Consider the following 16,932-nt stretch of genomic DNA (forward strand, 5'->3'; position numbering starts at 1 on the left):
TAAGCCAGGATAAATTTTTACAGCCTTTAAAATAAACAAAAGGACCCAAGAGAAATCAAAATGGGACCACACAAAAACTCACACACGAATGCTCATAGCTGCATTCCTCCTAAGAGCCAAGAAAGTGGAAACAACCCAGATGTCCATCCTCTGACGAATGGGTAAACAAAACGTAGCATCTCTACACATGGAGTGTCATTCGCCAGTGAAAACAGTGAAGTGCTCCCACAGGCTACAACATGGTGAATCTTGAAAACATTATACTAAGTGAAAGAAGCCAGCCACGTGTCCACGCACAAAGAAACTAGACACAAATTGTGCGCTTCCATTGATATGACATGCGCAGAATAAGCAAAAGAGGAAAAAGTAGGTTAGTGGTCGCCAGGGCCTACACAAAGGGAGGAAAGGGGAGTAAAAGTGTGTAAGGGGGTTCTTCAAATCCGTGTGGATTTGCCACATTTTGCTTATGCACTGTCAGTTCATGAGCATTTGGGTTGTTTCTACTTTGGAGCTGTTGCTAATACTGCTGCAATGACCATTCACGTATACGAGCTTTTGTATGAACACATGTCTTCGGTTCTCTAGGGCGTGTGTCTCGGAGTGGAATTTCTGGGTCATATGGTAATTTTGTGTTTAGCTTTTAAGGAACTGCCAAACAGTTTTCCTCAACGGCTATACCATTTTATATTCCCAGCGATAGAGGAGGATTCCAGTCTCCATGCTAATACTTACTTTCCATTAATTTTTTATGACAGCATTTTAACATGTGTGAAGTGGTATCTTATGTGATTTGATGTGCATTTCTTTGGTGGCTAACGGTGTAGAAGGCATCATGCATTTGTCGGCCACTTGTATATTGAAGAAGTATTTATTCATATCCTTTGCCAATTTTTACAACTGGGTTATTTTTCTCTTGATTGTTGAATTGTAAGAATCCTATATACATTCTGAATACTAGACCCTCATCAGATATAGCTCTGCTAATATTTTCTCTCATTCTGTGGAGTATCTTTTCACTTTCTTGATAGTGTCTTTTGACATATAAAGTTTTTAATGTTGATGTCCAATTTCTCTTTTTTCCCCTCTGGTTATATTGTGTCTCTGGTATAGTTAAGAAACGATTATAAAATTCAAGGTCACAAAGATTTACATCTCTGTTTTCTTCTAAGAGTTTTGTCATTTTAGCTTTTTTATTTATTATTTAATCTTTATCGTATTTTTTTCATTACCATTTAGCCCCCTTAGACCCCCCCTTCCCCCAGCAATCACCACACCGTTGTCCATGTCCATGTGTCCATTTTCCTTTGTGCTCAACCCCTCCACCCCCTAACCTCCCTACCCCCACCAGCCGTCATCCTGCTCTCCATCTGTGAATCTGTCCGTTTTCAGTTTGTTCTTAGATTCCACATACAAGTGCAATTGTATGGATTTGGTTTTTCTCTGACTGGCTTATCTCAGCATAATTTTCTCCAGGTCCATCCACACTGTTGCAAAGAGTAAAATTTTCTTTTTTTCTACAGTTGAGTAGTGTTCCATTGCGTCAATGTCCCATAGTTGTTTTACCCACTCATCTACTGACGGACGCATGGACTGCTTCATATCTTGGTAATTGTAAGTAACGTAACCATGAGCATAGTGTTTTGGGGTTCTTCAGATATGCTCCCAGAAGTTATCTCCATTCTGCCTTACCCAGGGGCTGCACCAGTCTGCATTCCCACCATCAGTACAAAAGGGTTGCCCTTTCTCCACATCCTGCCAGCATTTGCTGTTTATTCATTTATTGGTAATAGCCATTCTGACCAGTGTGGGAGGATATGTCTTCATGGTTTTAATTTGCATTTCTCTGATGATTAGTAATGTTGAACATCTTTTCATGTCTATTGGCCACCTGCATGTCTTCTTTGGAGAACTGTCTTTGCCCATTTTTTACCTAGATTATTTGGTTTTTTGGTATTGAGTTTTGTAAGTTCTTTATAAATTTTGGATATTAACCCACTATCAGGTGTATCAGTGAATATGTTGTCCCATTCTGTGGATTGTCTTTTTTATTTTGTTGATTTCCTTTGCCATGCAAAAATTTTTTTTAGTTTGATATAGTCCCATTTATTTATATATTTTTTGTTTCCTTTGCCTGGGAAGATAAATCCAATAAAATATTGCTATGTGCAATGTCCAAGACTTTACAGCCAATGTTTTCTTCTATGATTTTTATGGTTTGGGGTCTAACATGAAGTCTTTTGACCCATTTTGAGTTTATTCTTGTGTGGGGTGTAAATAGGTCATCTAGTTTCATTTTTCTGCATGTAACTGTCCGATTTTCCCCAACATCATATATTAGCCTTATTATTTAGAAATTTGATTTATTTTGAAGTAATTTTCATGGATGGTGTGAGGCAGGGTTTCAGATTCATTTGTTTGCAAGTGGAGAAGCAATACAATTTTTTGAGAAGACTTCTTTTTAAAAAAAATTTTTGAAGATTTTTAAATTTATTTTTAGAGAGGAGAAGGAAGGGAGAGAGAGAGGGAGAGAAATATCAATGTGAGGTTATCTCTTGAGTACCCCCTATTGGGAACCTGGCTGGTAACCCAGGCATGTGCCCTGACTAGGAATTGAACCAGCAATCCTTTGGTTCGCAGGCTGGTGCTCAATCCACTGAGCCACACCAGCCAGGGCCAGAAAACTATTCTCTTCCCATTGAATGGCCTTCGCACTCTGGTTGAAAATCAATTAACCATAGATAAATGAGTTTATTTCTGGCCTATCCATCCTATTCCATTGGTCCACATGCCCATCCCATGCCAGTTCTCCTCTATCCTAATTACAGTAACTTCATAGCAGGTTTTGAAAAGAGGGAGTATGAGTCTCCAGCTCTGTACTTTTTCAAGAGTAGTTTGGCCATTCTGTGTCAAAAACTTTAAATACACCTTCCATCTACCTTGTAAAATGGGGCTCTCTCTCTGAGATGTCCAAAAAGAGAAGTAAAGAGAGAAATCAATGCCCTAATACCTTTGCCTTTCTACTCTCACTTCTCTGACGTGGCTGTACTACTTGGTCTTAAAATACAAAAGAATCTTTCTCTTTCTTTCTGTGCATGTCAGCCCGCCATCCCCCTGGACCTGTACAATGTTCCTCTATTTGTAAAACCCAGAATCCATGTCTATGAAAACATGGTAAAAGGCACCTCAATTCCCTCTTTGCCAATGTCATGGGCAAATTCTGTGATGGTTCTCAAAGGTCAGAATCCCTCAGGGTCTTGTATTTCTCATAAAGAGCCAGTTCAGGCCTTTGCCCAATTATTTCCATTTGGGGTTGTCTCTAAGACGTTTAACTCTTTCTAGAGAATTAAAACAAATAGGACACAACAGTTACAAAGCGAAAGCAAGAAGAAAATCAGGCACTTTCTATTTTAAGAGCCAAAAGCAATGTACATTTCTGGGGAAAAACAGCGGTTACTTTTTTCTTTTTATGTCAAACAGAAATAAAGTTCTTAAACTATCTAACCTTCACAGATAAAATATTACATGGTCATAGACCCTGGAGACAATTGCATGCTTGACTTAAGTGCTTTGCAGAATATGAAAAACAGGGAAATATGCATTTCTGTGAGCTGATCCTGCAGCCAACATTCCTGCCCTTTTTGTTTCTGATAAAGATAATGGGGGTTTCCAAGAATATTATAGAAAAGCATTGAATGACCAGCTGTAGGGATACAAAGAAGCACTGGGCTGCTCCCCGAGAGGTTTATGTTTAACAGCGACAATTGGGTGCAACAGAGTTGCTTCTGAGGGCCTTTCTGCTTTAATTGGCTTTCTTAAAGCGTGCTAGAAGGTACTCATACAGCAGCCACACAAGAGCAAAGTACAAGCCCAGGCAAACTGGCTGCTTCAACTGCTTCCTCAACCCTTCCACCCTTGAATGCAGAACTCCTCCTTAAAAGGAAGAAGTCAAGTTCAGGATGCACGGCCTGTATTTAAAGAGGCACTGAACTGACTTTGGACAGCTGTGTATCCTTTATCCCTTTTAACAGAAACAGCTCTTGAGAAATTCTCAGAGATGAAAATAACTTCCACCGAGGAACTACATATGGGAGAGGCTGGACTGTTTGGTGTGAGACAGAAAACTGTATCCCATAGATGTGTGGGATAAGTTCACGGGGTAACAAGTAGCACAGTTTTAATTTATAAATATATTTGTCACCTCCCAAGCCAAGCACAAACAGGCAGAGACTGGCATGAGATGGGGATTTTAATATTATTTCCTCGTCCTGGAAAGTGAAAAAAATAGGCAACAACGTCACAGTCATGACCCCAGTTGTAAGGTTAGGATTGATTTAGAGCAGGGGAAAGTGTATTTTTAGATTCTGTTTTGTAGGATATCCAATAGTATGGCAAACATCAAGAGCAGATTTGATGACAAATACATACTGCTGGGCATCTGAAGCAGCAGGTGGCATGATGCTAAACGTGTTTGGGTGTGTCTCGTTACTAAAATATTCTGCGATAGCCAAGAGCAGTCCGTAGAGGCACTGACCATGTCCTAGTTCACAGTAACTATGTAGACCTTGGGTTTGCTGCTCTGTGCCCACTTACACTTTTCTGCCTGAATCTTTTCCCCCCTAAAACCCTCTTTCCTCCTCCCAGCTTTGGCCACACCAAGGCGATTCCCTCAAGGGTGGGGGTGGATTTCCCTCAGAGATGGAGCCGCCCCCCCCTTCCACCCTCTTCCCTACTCAGCTTCAGGCTAAATTATGAAAAATTTCACCCATTTTTTCTTGGGAGTTTGCCTTTCTTCATTCTTTTGAAATTCACCCTCCTGGACACAAGGTCAGAGTCCCATGTCCCCCGTCCTGCCCCCACCAGAAAACCAGCCTGCCTGGAAATGGCCTTCCACAGTGGATGGTGACCCCACAAGGTAGCAGATTACATTCACCCCCACAGGGCGACACCAGCGTGGAACGGACGAACAGTCCTGCCCCCACCAGAAAACCAGCCTGCCTGGGAATGGCCTTCCATGGTGGATGGTGACCCCACAACGTAGATTACATTCACCCCACAGGGCGACACCAGCGTGGAACGGACGAACACCAGGAGGAGGCCTGAAGTCAAAGGCACAGACAGAGCATCCAAACCACCGCCACAGCTCCGCTCTGAGGTTACACAGAGATGGTTCTAGAACGCCCCTCCAAACCTCGGGTAGGTAGTGACAGAGCCGGTGAGGTTTAGACACAGGTCTGTTACACCGTGTGGGAGGTTTAGAGGGGTGCTGGCCAGTACGGCAGCCACTGAGCATGCGGCCGGCGCGACGGAGGCAGGGGGTTTCACATTTTATTTAGCTTCAGCTCTAACATGGAAGCAGTGTGAAATGTTTCCCTGTTGTCCCAGATTTGTTTGGGTCGGCCTGCACTTGATTCTCGCTGTTCTATCAGATAGGAGTGTCACGTGCCCTCGGCACAAGCACCATTTCTGGTTCCTAGTGATTTTAAAAACAGTGTTTACATATTGGAAAGATAACATTTGGATACATGGGGTAAACAAAACATGCAGTTTAAATGGATTTTACCTCTTTCTTTGTTCTGTCTCCGTGTGGCTACTAGGTTTCCCATTACACCTCAGGCTTGCGCTACACAGGGCGGAGGAAAGTAGGTTTACGGTCATGAGTTCGAGGGACAGTTCATTCTTCAGTTACTACTTATTCATTACTATATTACCTTCTACCTGAACAACAGTGAACCTGCTTTTGTCCCTCCCTGTACTTTAATCGGATGGCGCTGGTCTGCAGGACAAGAGGAGTTCTTCAAATGCAGGAACGCCAGAGCAAAGATGCGGCAGGTTTGGGCGGGAGAAGAAGAGACCGGGAGAGGGGTTTACATGCCGTTGTTTCTCTGCTTATCATCCAAGGGCTTAATTTTTTTTCAAGCAACTGGAAAACTGAAAATGTTTAAAGTTTGAATTTTTTATTGTGTAACAATAATGTTTAAAATGTTCATCTATTGCCAACTGGCCCACTGCCCCTGAGATAAGTTTTTAAACTAGGGAACAGAATGGCTTTTGTGTACAGTGATGCAGTGCAGGACCATCTGACCTGCGGCCCCAGACTCTTGGAAAAACCCGGGGTTACTGCAAAGAGCCCCGGATCCACACAGGCCAAGCCCTGCTGCAGACAGAATAAAGAACTCCGGCACTACAGGTTTTCAAAAATCTACATGTGGCTTGATTAATAAAATGCAATACACTTAATATGTCACTGGAGTCAGAGTAGCTACGGAGTCATTCCATGTTTTTTCAATCGAATCTAAAACTCAGCTACTCACCTGTGGGGTCGTGCTAGCTCCTTGGGTGCCTCTGGGCAAAGCAGAGCAAGGTACACCAAGGATTCAAGTCCAGATCCTTCTCAAGGGCGTGACCTGCACCGACAATGGGCTGCAGCCCTGATACGTTTTAATATTCAAAGGTTCCTCACACTCGAAAAGGCTTAGTTGGACCCTGAGAAACACCCAGCAACTATGGAATAAGAAACAGATGCTCCAGCGCCACGGAGCCCCGCCTGTGGCACCGGCCAGGGTCAGTGTTCATGCTTTTGACCTGGAGGCTGGTGAGACTCCTCTTCTGGTCTCCGCCGGGTCTCGGGTCTAGGGTGGGCCCACCATTGGTACTCCCATCATCTGTCTCCATGGGGAACAGAAATAGGAGCCTAGGATCTCATTGCCAAAAAGGTTCTGGAAGGAGCAACGTAAAGTTGAAAGAAAATTGGAATCAGGATTCTTTGACCTTTAATCAAGGAATTCATAGTGGATTGAAAAATAGGCTGTTTTCGGAATGTGTCAGAATTTATTTAAATTTAAATCAGGCTTTTTCAACCCCAGCACTGTCAACACGTTGTTCATTCTTTTCCGTGGGGCTGCCCTGCGCATCACAGGGTGTTCAGCGGCACCCCTGGCCTCTAACCCGCCAGGCACAGCAACACTGTTCTCCCCTCCCAGGTACGGCAATCAAAAATACCTCCACACATTGCCAGAGGTCCTCTGCAGGGTAAAGTTGCCCCACTCAAGAACCGCGGATTTAGAGTATCAAAACATTGCTTGTGGCATTCGATGATTTTCATAGTTTATACATCACAGCCGCACGTACAGGGACTCCGGAATCTCTTCTACCCGAATTCCAATCTGGCCCACGCATCAGCAGCTGTGTGACCTGGGGCAGGTGACCTAACATCTCTGTACCTCAACTTCTTCACCTTCAAAATGGGGCAGTCACTGCGCTGACCTCATGGAGGTGTGAGGACTAAGAAGATAAGGCTCCTAGAAGGTGATTGACCAGCAGCTAGTGCACTCCTGACGCACTGGTCCGACAGCTGGGGTCTGCGGATTCACTCTCCTGTCACGGCCCCTTCGGATCGCTGCCTGAGTGTGGCCGCTCATGACCTGGCCCCTGAGGTCAGGGTCCAGGGCTTACACTCCAGACAGCTTTCTCACAAGAGAGTGAGAGAGAGAGAGAGAGAAGAAAATGAGAAACCCTCTCTCGCAGGGCTACTGTGGAAATGAGTCAGGCAGAGGCAAGGTCTTCACCACAATTAGGTGCTGGGAGTCTGTGTGTGAATGCAGGAAAATGCAAAGGAAGATGTTTTATAAAACCGTGACAAAATCATGGTCTTTCTTAACCTTCCTCCCCTACTGCTGGCCCACCCTGAGGGGACGTGCTGGGACCCCAAAGCCCTCACACCTCATTGGGTGACTGCCTAGAGGGACCGACCACATCAATTCCCCCACCTACCTCTTGGGAATCCTCTTCTGGTTTCTGGAAGTCCTCCATCTCCTTGGACTGTGCTGTTCCCAGGTTCATTCCAACCACCCCAAGCTCTCCGTGTGGTGATGAAGCCAGACTTTCTTGGGCATCACAAGCATGATGAAGAGGAGGCCAGACCCTCGCCAGCGGGGTGGTGGCTGTAATTCCACCCCAGACCCTCTGCTGAGCCTCAATTTCCTCAGCTGGAAAACGGGGCCGGTCAAGCCTCGCTTTCCCAGAAAGCTTTTCCTCGCTCAGGACTGCAGGGACCCCTCATTTGTGCCACGCTGGGCATTTCTCTAGCGTTGTGATTCCACCCCACTTTAAAATTAACCTGTTTCTGCCCTGACTGCTGTAGCTCAGTGGATTGAGCACAGGTCTGCAAACCAAAAAGGCACTGGTTCAATTCCCAGTCAGGGCACATGCCTGGGTTATGGGCCCAGTCCCCGGTGGGGGCACACGAGAGGCAACCACACATTGATGCTTCTCTCCCTCTTTTTCTCCTTCCCTTCCCCTCTCTCTAAAAGTAAACAAATAAATCTTTAAAATTAACCTGTTTCTTTCTGTAAACCATGTACCATGAACTCGGACTACAGCCTATTCATACTTACATCCCATAACATAGTTCCTGCTGCCAGGTGAGCCTTGATAAATGTTTGTAAATGAATGAATGAGGGAGCACGTTAAACTCTCTAAGTGGGACCAGGCGGAGCTTTCTTTCCTTCTCACCCTCCACTGACTCCACCCACCCCCTCCCTTTGCTGGGACAATATCTCGTGCAAGATGAAGCAGACACTGAATCACAATTACTGCAGCACAATAATTCACGAATGCTGTGCAGAAAAGTGGCCCTTTTTTTGCTCATCGGTTTTTGTTAGTGTTCGTTGTATTTAATGTCTGGCCCAAGACAACTCTTCTTATTCCAGTGTGGCCCAGAGACACAAGTTTGGACACCCTTGGAAGGAGGCGGCGGGTGAGGTGACAGGGCCTCAAAGAGAAGGGAAACCCCGGTCAGCCCTGCAGGACCCCTGCAAGGCCGCACAGAGCCCTGATGGGAAAGGAAACCATACCTTGCCCAGTCCTCTGGGCTCTGATTCTTCACACACACCTGAGAGTGGGGTTTTGGGGGAGTCGCTCTACCTGGAACCTTGACCCTCACTCCCAGCAAAATGACCAGAGTAAGAGATGACATTCAGAAAACAGAGTTGATACAGTGGTTCACCTGCTGAGGCTCAGAACTATCAGCACGTCCTTTAGGGCTGTCTGTAGAGTAAAGGCTTTACGGACACCCTCCATCCCGGAGACCACAGTTACTGCCTCACTGGCACCATTACAACCAGGTCCCAGAACTCAGATGCCTGGTCCGTCTCCTCCCCACTTGCAAACATGAAGTTTATCACTTCACTGTAGGGCAACCAGATGACTAAAACGCCACAGTGTGAGTTCATGGCAAGGACAGAGGAGTATGACACAGGTCCCAACATGAACTCTGCCGATAATTTGCACTGTGACCTTTTTAAGTTGCAAGTTTCCCAAACGGTAATTTTCTGACATGTTTAAGGGAACTATCACTCCCGGATGTGCAGTTTGGGGAGAAGTCGTAGAGATACAATGAGATGTTACATTCAAAAGCACATCAAAATGGTTAGGTGCTATGCCCTTTCAATGTACTTTTATCACCAATTTATTAAAGAACTAGTGTTTTAAAGCTTTTGCTCATTCATTGCACTGTGTATTAAGTGATGCATTGAGGCAGCCGCCAGAGCACTGGTGGAGAGCCACGGACAGGAGGAGCGAGACAAGGGACTGTGATGGTGAGAAGGACATACGTCCTTGCTTCAGGGGTCTCCCTCTGTCCCAGGAGAGCAGGGAGCACAGACAGCAGTGAGGCTCAGGCTCAATGGGCTAAACACCAAAGAAAGCAGAGAAAGTATTTCTGGAGGGCAGTTTGCTCTTCACCAAGGTCACTGCCATTCACAGCTGCTGAACATTGCTGACTCTGGGGAAGCCGGTGGAGGTACGGGATTGGGGGTAGTAAACACTCTTCTTTACAGTTTCTTTCTGCTTTAAGTCAGATCCAGAGTTAGACTAGTTGAGCGAGATGATTTTGCACCTGTTTGGAGAACGTTGTGGCCAGGTCAGATTTGGAAAAAAATAAACCCATCTGTCAAGCAGAACTGAAAGAAGCAAGTCCAATGCGGACACGTGAGACACGACCCATGGGACTTTCTGCAACACTTTTCCGGGCTGGACTCAACATGCACCTGATAAAGGGGAAAAGGGAGACTGCGCAAGAAGAGAGCTGAGGGGGACAAAGGAAGATCATTCGGGAAAGTGCAGCTGCTGTTTCCAAAATAGCCCAAGCTTTTCCCAGGGGAGATGGTGCAGGAGAGTGAGTCTCGTCCTCTCCACTACTCAGTGCTCACTCTGTCCCACCAGCATCCCCAGTCCTCAGGGCTCACCCAGGGCTTCAGTGGAACGAGCAGTGGCAAGGACGCACCACCTCCCTCCTTAAGTACTTGTCACACCCCAGGTACAGGCTTCTCACCAGTGCCCAGGGATCAAAAGTCAACTCCAGGGTTGAACATTTTGGTCAAGAACATACATTCCCGATGTTCCTCCATGAGTTTTCCTTTACTTGGTCTCAACTTTTCATTTTGATCTAGTTTCCAAAGCCCTAAACCATACTTCCTGTTGGGACCACTCAAGACCATTTATGGATGAATGTCCTACATTCATGGACATTCCTTGGCTGTCCATCAGTCGAGCTATGAACAGGGACTGACACGTCATAAACATCAACTGTGGGAATAAAGCTGAACCCATCTCCCTGAGTTATTTAGAGCAACACCATTTTGTTCTAAAGTTGTGTCTCATCTGGGACCTGGCCTTGCACATGGCTTTTGAAGCATGCCCTGTGGGTCTATGTCATTTTCTTCCTCATACTCATTTCTGTGACCTATTCCAGGGCACTTACCTCTAGAATAGTGTCTAGGAGACTGGTAAGAGTTGCATAGAGACAAAACCACCCCAGATTTTTCATTCAGATTAAAAGAAGTGTCCTCATTTTTTTTGCAGTGTTTCCAATGGCTGCTAACAAATCACACACTTGGCTGAATGGTCAGGTCTAAAATTAGTTCACTGGGCCAAAACCAAGGTGTCGGTGGGGCCACACTCCCTCTGGACGCGCTTTTTCTCGCCTTTCCAGTTTCTGGAGCTGCAGTCCTTGCATTCTTCGGCTTTGGCGCCTTGCTCCATCTTCAAAACCATCATAGTTCAATGTCACATTCCTTTGTCTGAGTCTAATATCCCTTTGCTTCCTTCTTATAAGGACACTTGTGATTGCATTTGGGAAGCACCACATAATCCAGGAAAAGTTCCGCACCTTGAGATCATTAACTCTCACACCCACAAAGCCTCCTTCCACCCAGTCTCGTGCCCCAGCCTGAGAGAGGCACCGCACCCCCCACAGCAGTTCGGGATTAGAGCTGAGTCAGCATCCCCTTCAGGCAGCCTGCGCCCCAGTGCTGAAAGGCTCTCCTCCCAGGAACTCTCCAGTTGCTTTCCTTCCAATGTTTCTTGCTTCTCCATAACCACTCCATAGTTGTTTATGGAGAAGATAGGATTTTCACAGCTGTAAATCTATATTTCACAATTGTGAAGTTACCAACAGCTGGTTGCTTGGAGATTAACGTATTATCAGTAAGCCTCAGAGAGCTCCAATTGCCTCCCTCACAGAGGCTGAGCTCACCTGGGCTCCCATTTACCTCACTGCACATTTCTTTAGGTTACTACAGGGTCAGCCTATGAGCATCATTCTGAATCAAAGCACTGTGACATACCATACCTGGCATGAGATTCTAATGCAAAATGACTGGTTTATCAAACACGTTAACAGTTACTCATTCAAGTGAATTTTGGCCTTCGGTGTAGTACCATTGGGAGACACTCAGACACTAATGAGGCTGTCATTGAAGCCATCATATCTGAACTGCCTCCTCGAGAAGAATCTTCGGGAGTCTGTGAAACACTCTATGTAATAACCCAGTGGTGGCAAACCTTCGTCCAGAGATAATGAATTCGATTTTGAAGAAGAACAACCATGTCATTCAGATATAAAGGTCATGGTCAATTTGTAGGTCAAATAGCTAAATTATAATAACAAAGTACATATAAAATTCTTTTCCCCAAATGCCCAAACTGTTCATAAATACACTCCCAAAGTATGGACGATGACCACGTAATTGTAAGATCATGGCCTACCGAGGCAAATTTCCAAATTTCTTCTGCAACCATTGTCTGCATGTCCACGGAGAAACACATGTGACCAACACTTCAGAAGACAAATGTGAAATGGATAATATAGACAGATCTATAACAAAAATAGCATGATTTTTCTGGTTCTTATCAAACAGCACAGCTGCTTGCCTTAATTTTGGAGCCATTCACATTTCATGTGGAACATCACGTGTATCACATAAAAATCTGTATTATGAACAAGGGCTTGCTGAGAAGAGTCTTGGCCTTAATGAGCTCAAAGCACATGTTCCTGGTCTAGTGTGTTCTTTGTTTCATAAGGCAGGTAATTGGCCTTAAAGATGAATCTTATGATCGTTACATCACCAAGGGGAATCTTTTGGAGCCAGTTGTAAATACTCTTCTGGATAATGGAACTTAGTACAATCTTTTAGATCCAGCTGTTATTGAGCTATTTGAATTTATAAGCATGGAAGATATGAAGTTGCTTACTGTATGTACAGTGAGTGAAAAACTTTTTTTAAAATAGTTTTTACTTATTTATTTTTAGAGAGGGGAAGAGAGGGAGAGAAACATCAATGTGTGGTTGCCTCCCAGGCACCCCTACTGGGGATGTGGCCTGCAACCCAGGCATGTGCCCTGCCTGGGAATTGAACCTGCAACCCTTCAGCTCACAGGCTGGTGCTCAATCTACTGAGCCACACCAGACAGGGCACAGTTAAAAACTTTTTATAAAGCACTTGAATCAATTGAATATGTTCAGACATTCAAAGGATTGAAGACTGAATATGAGCAAGGAAAAGACAGGCACAATCAGGAAGTGGTCAGTGAACCATCTACATTGCACAGTAACAGATTTCACAGAGATGAAAATAAATTAATGGAAAATAAATTTAACTATCATAAAAAATGAAGTTAAACTGTTGGGACCATTTCTTTGAAGATTTAACAGAAATTCAGCCTTTCTACATAGTTGGAGGGAAGTACGCCCTGTGTTATATAAAACAGGTATATATTTTTTAAATACATTGCTGTTTATGCTCTCACAGTTGTCCCACTTTTCCCCCTTTGCCCTCCTCCACCCAGCCCCCCCCACTCCCACAGTCGATACCAACACAGTTGTCCATGTCCACCGGTCCTTCATACATAGTCTTTGACTAGCTCCTTCACCTCCTTTCAATCAGTCCCTTCCTTTCCTTTCCCTCTTACGGCTGTCTGTCTGTCTGTTCCATGTTTCCATGCCTCAGGTGTTCCATTTTTCTCATCAGTTTATTTTGCTCACTGGATTCCTCTTAAAGTGAGATCATAGGGTCTTTGTCTTTCACCACCTGGCTTATTTCACTCAGCATAATGCTCTCTAGTTCCATCCACGCTGTTGCAGAAGGAAGGAATTCTCTCTTTCTGCTGCATAGTATTCCACCTTGTAAATGTACCATAGTTTTTGGATCCATTCATTTACTGATGGGCACCTAGGTTGCTCCCAGCACTTGTCTATTGTAAACTGTGCTGCTATGAACATTAGGGTGCATAGGTTCTTTTGGATTGGTGTTTCAGGGTTCTTTGGGTATATTCCCAGCAGTGGAATTGCTTGGTGAAAAGGCAGTTCCATTTTTAGTTTTTTGAGGAATTTCCATCCCGTTTTCCACAGTGGCCACACCAGTCTGTATGCCCACCAAGAGTTCACTAGGGTTCCCTTTTCTCCACGCCCTCACCAGCACTTGTTTGTTAACTTATTAATGATTGGCCCCTCTAGCAGGTGGGAGGTGATATCTCACTATAGTATGAATTTGCATCTCTCTGATGGCTAGTGGCAGGCTGAGTTTTCTACACCAGGAATTTTCATATGTATTTTGATTAAAACAAGCTGGACTCAAAATGGACAACTTCGTTCATGTAACTTTAAAATCAGCACTTTTAGAGCCAGCAGGTGCCAAGAGTGAGTACAGTAGCATTCCAAAATGATTTTCTCAAGAAGCCGAAAAAGGAGATGGAGCAGAATGTTCTCCGATGCCTACCAACACAATCTTTTATGGGAGGTGCTTTGCAGTTCTTTCCTGCTTGGTTAGCAAATTGCCACTCTCCCCAAAGCTGCAGGCACTTTTTAAAGTGTAATTTATAAAGAATAACATACAAAGGATCGCGCTGAATTAAGTGAAATGGAACGTCGAGAGGCCATTTTGATCCAGGAAGTTACTTCGTTGTCAGAGTCAGTGTGTGGCCCATGGAGCTTTCCCATAAACAAATAAGGCTGTAATATGAAAACCACTGTTTTTAAAGAGTAAAAACACATCCCACGTACGTAAATGACTTTAAAATAATAAAGTGAGGCAAACAGTTCAGAGGAGCTATTTTTAGAACAAGCAACTCAACTGTAAATATTTTAATGTGTGTTTGCTCATCTAGGATCTGAGAAAATGCTGAGAAAAATGTCCCCCAAATTACAATTTAATGCATTGGGGGGGGGAAATCCAAAAATTGTAACTCCAGCTGCAATCCTCAGATCACTCTTATGATGCGTCACAGGTTCGTTTTTCTTAGAATAGCTTATACTGAAGCAGTTACCCTGTTTTGGAGATTTTGTAGTTGATTTTAATTTTGTAAAATAATGGGCTGTGTAGGTATAAAGTATAGTTTTTAATATTCTTGACTCCCAGCTCTACCACCTGCCTATCGAGGTGAGTCTTGAGAGGCACATTCAGTTGCTTGGTACATCAGTTTCCCAATCTATTTTAAAAAGGGCATAACATTTGACCTGTCCCCTCATTATGCTGTTGTAAGGTCCAAATATACTAGGGGGTAAAACTAACTGTGAAATAAAAATCACAGAGAATAGGTATGGAAGTATAGTCACTTTTGACCAAGTTCTTAACACCACATCTGACACTGTAATGAAGGAACAAACACTGTCTTGTTGAATCCTCAAGATGGGATACATTTCATGATTCCTATTTTACAAATGAGGAAACTGAGAGATTAAGAATTTGGTGGTAGTAATAATGATAGTTAGCACTGCCTGAGGGCATACTACGGGCCTGGTATTGTGCTAAGCATGTATTTTTTTTTTAAGATTTTATTTATTTATCCTTAGAGGGGAAGGGAAGGGGAGAAGGAGAAAATTATCAATGTATGGTTGCCTCTCGTGCGCCCCCTGCTGGGAACTGGCCTGCAACCCAGGCATGTGCCCTAACTGGGAATTGAACCGATGACCCTTTGGTTTGTAGACCATCATTCAATCCACCGAGCTACACCAGTCAGGGCCTAAGTATGTATTTTGACATGATTCATTCATTTATTCTTCACAGCAGCCTGGTGAAGAATTCTCTATTCGCCCCATTTTACCAAAGAGGAAACAGGAACGCAGAAACCATTCCACAGCTAGTACATGGCAGAGTTGGCACCGGAACCTGGGTTTCCTCACTCTCTCTCATTCTCTCACTCGCTCTTTCTTTCCAGGTGTCTCTTAACTAGTAAATTAAACTACCTCTACCGTAACTTTCTTTTGACAAGTAGTAATGGAGAACCTACTATGTGCTGTTCATTGGCCCACTAGTGAGTAACACAAAATTCAGGCCCTCATGATGCTTATACAAAGATAAGGCAATGCTACCGTGTTAGCACGAAAAATGGGCATCTCCACTGAGGATAGCCCCTTCTATTTAAAACCTCATTTGAGATGAGAGTGGGTCCTGGATCATCCATGGACCACACTATCGCTTTCACTGGATTGGCTGGTTGCTTCATCTCAGAAGTCACAAAACAGTGACTGAAAGTGGCTGTGTCCTCCTGACTGTGGGGACACCCTCCTTTCTTACTTTTATAGCACCCCTCAGCCTTTTCAGCCTTCGCTGCCAGAGGCAGCTGATTCCACACCTCCTCATGGCCCGGACCCGATTCCTGGGACCCTCTAACGAATTCGTACTTTCCCAGCCAAGGCTGGGGCTCAAGACACCGCATGACACTGTTGTGAATGGATGTGACTCTCAGGGCTGCCACAGGAGGAAGCCAGCACAGACAGGGGACAAACGCAGAAATCCACCGAGAACTGGAACCGGTGCCCTGGTGTGCCTGGGCCCGGGGGAGCCCACCTCAGGGCATGAAATGTGAGATCATAAATCCCCTCAGGGGTTAAGCCATCCTGAGCTGGGTCTGTGCTTATTTTGCGGCTCTCAGCATCCTCACTAATCCAGCAACCTCGAGGCCCCTTTGTTTCCAAGAACATGCACATTGTACAGCACCCCATTTCCCAGAGGTGCTGGCCAAGGAATTCCCCCACAAACCAATGAAATTGTCAGTCTCCCAATGCCCTCTGTCTGCCCTTTTCTTTTTCTTACCTTTATCCCCTTGGACAACTACTGAAAGGCGCTTGGTACATGGGCATGGCTCCCCCATTACGAGACCTACGTGAAGACACTTGAAGAGAAATAATACTCTGAAGTGAAAGCATGTTTCCTAGTGTCCTTGAGTAACACAGAAACAGGACTTAGCCATGGCCCCCCACTGTGTTATTCACGGTCTGGCTGCTTTGGTGAGAGCCAAAGTGCCTTCGGGGGCCTCCCGAAGGTTTCTTTCCTTTCTTTGGTTGCATTCAAAAGGACCAAAAATAAACAAGGCATGTTAATTACTCAGGGTTATTCATTACTTGGTCCAAAGTCTCCAAGCTCGAAAAGAATCAAAACAATTTATTTTCTGAATTAACTCACCATAGCTCCCCAGCCAGCCACTGTGGGGACCATCTTTAGTGCTTATTGAAAATGTTTCCTCACTGTAAACTGCAGTGTGCCCGGAGCAAAGCGCTGAGATGTTTCTGCGGGCTGGATGCAACAACGAAGCCTTTTTCAAAAGATGGGCAGATAAGGCTGCTTGGAAGTTCTGAAGCAATTTTACTCTGGGGAG

Source organism: Sturnira hondurensis, unplaced genomic scaffold, assembly GCF_014824575.4.
Source record: "Sturnira hondurensis isolate 20B ecotype Veracruz unplaced genomic scaffold, ASM1482457v3 Scaffold0016663, whole genome shotgun sequence".
Classification (NCBI taxonomy): domain Eukaryota; kingdom Metazoa; phylum Chordata; class Mammalia; order Chiroptera; family Phyllostomidae; genus Sturnira; species Sturnira hondurensis.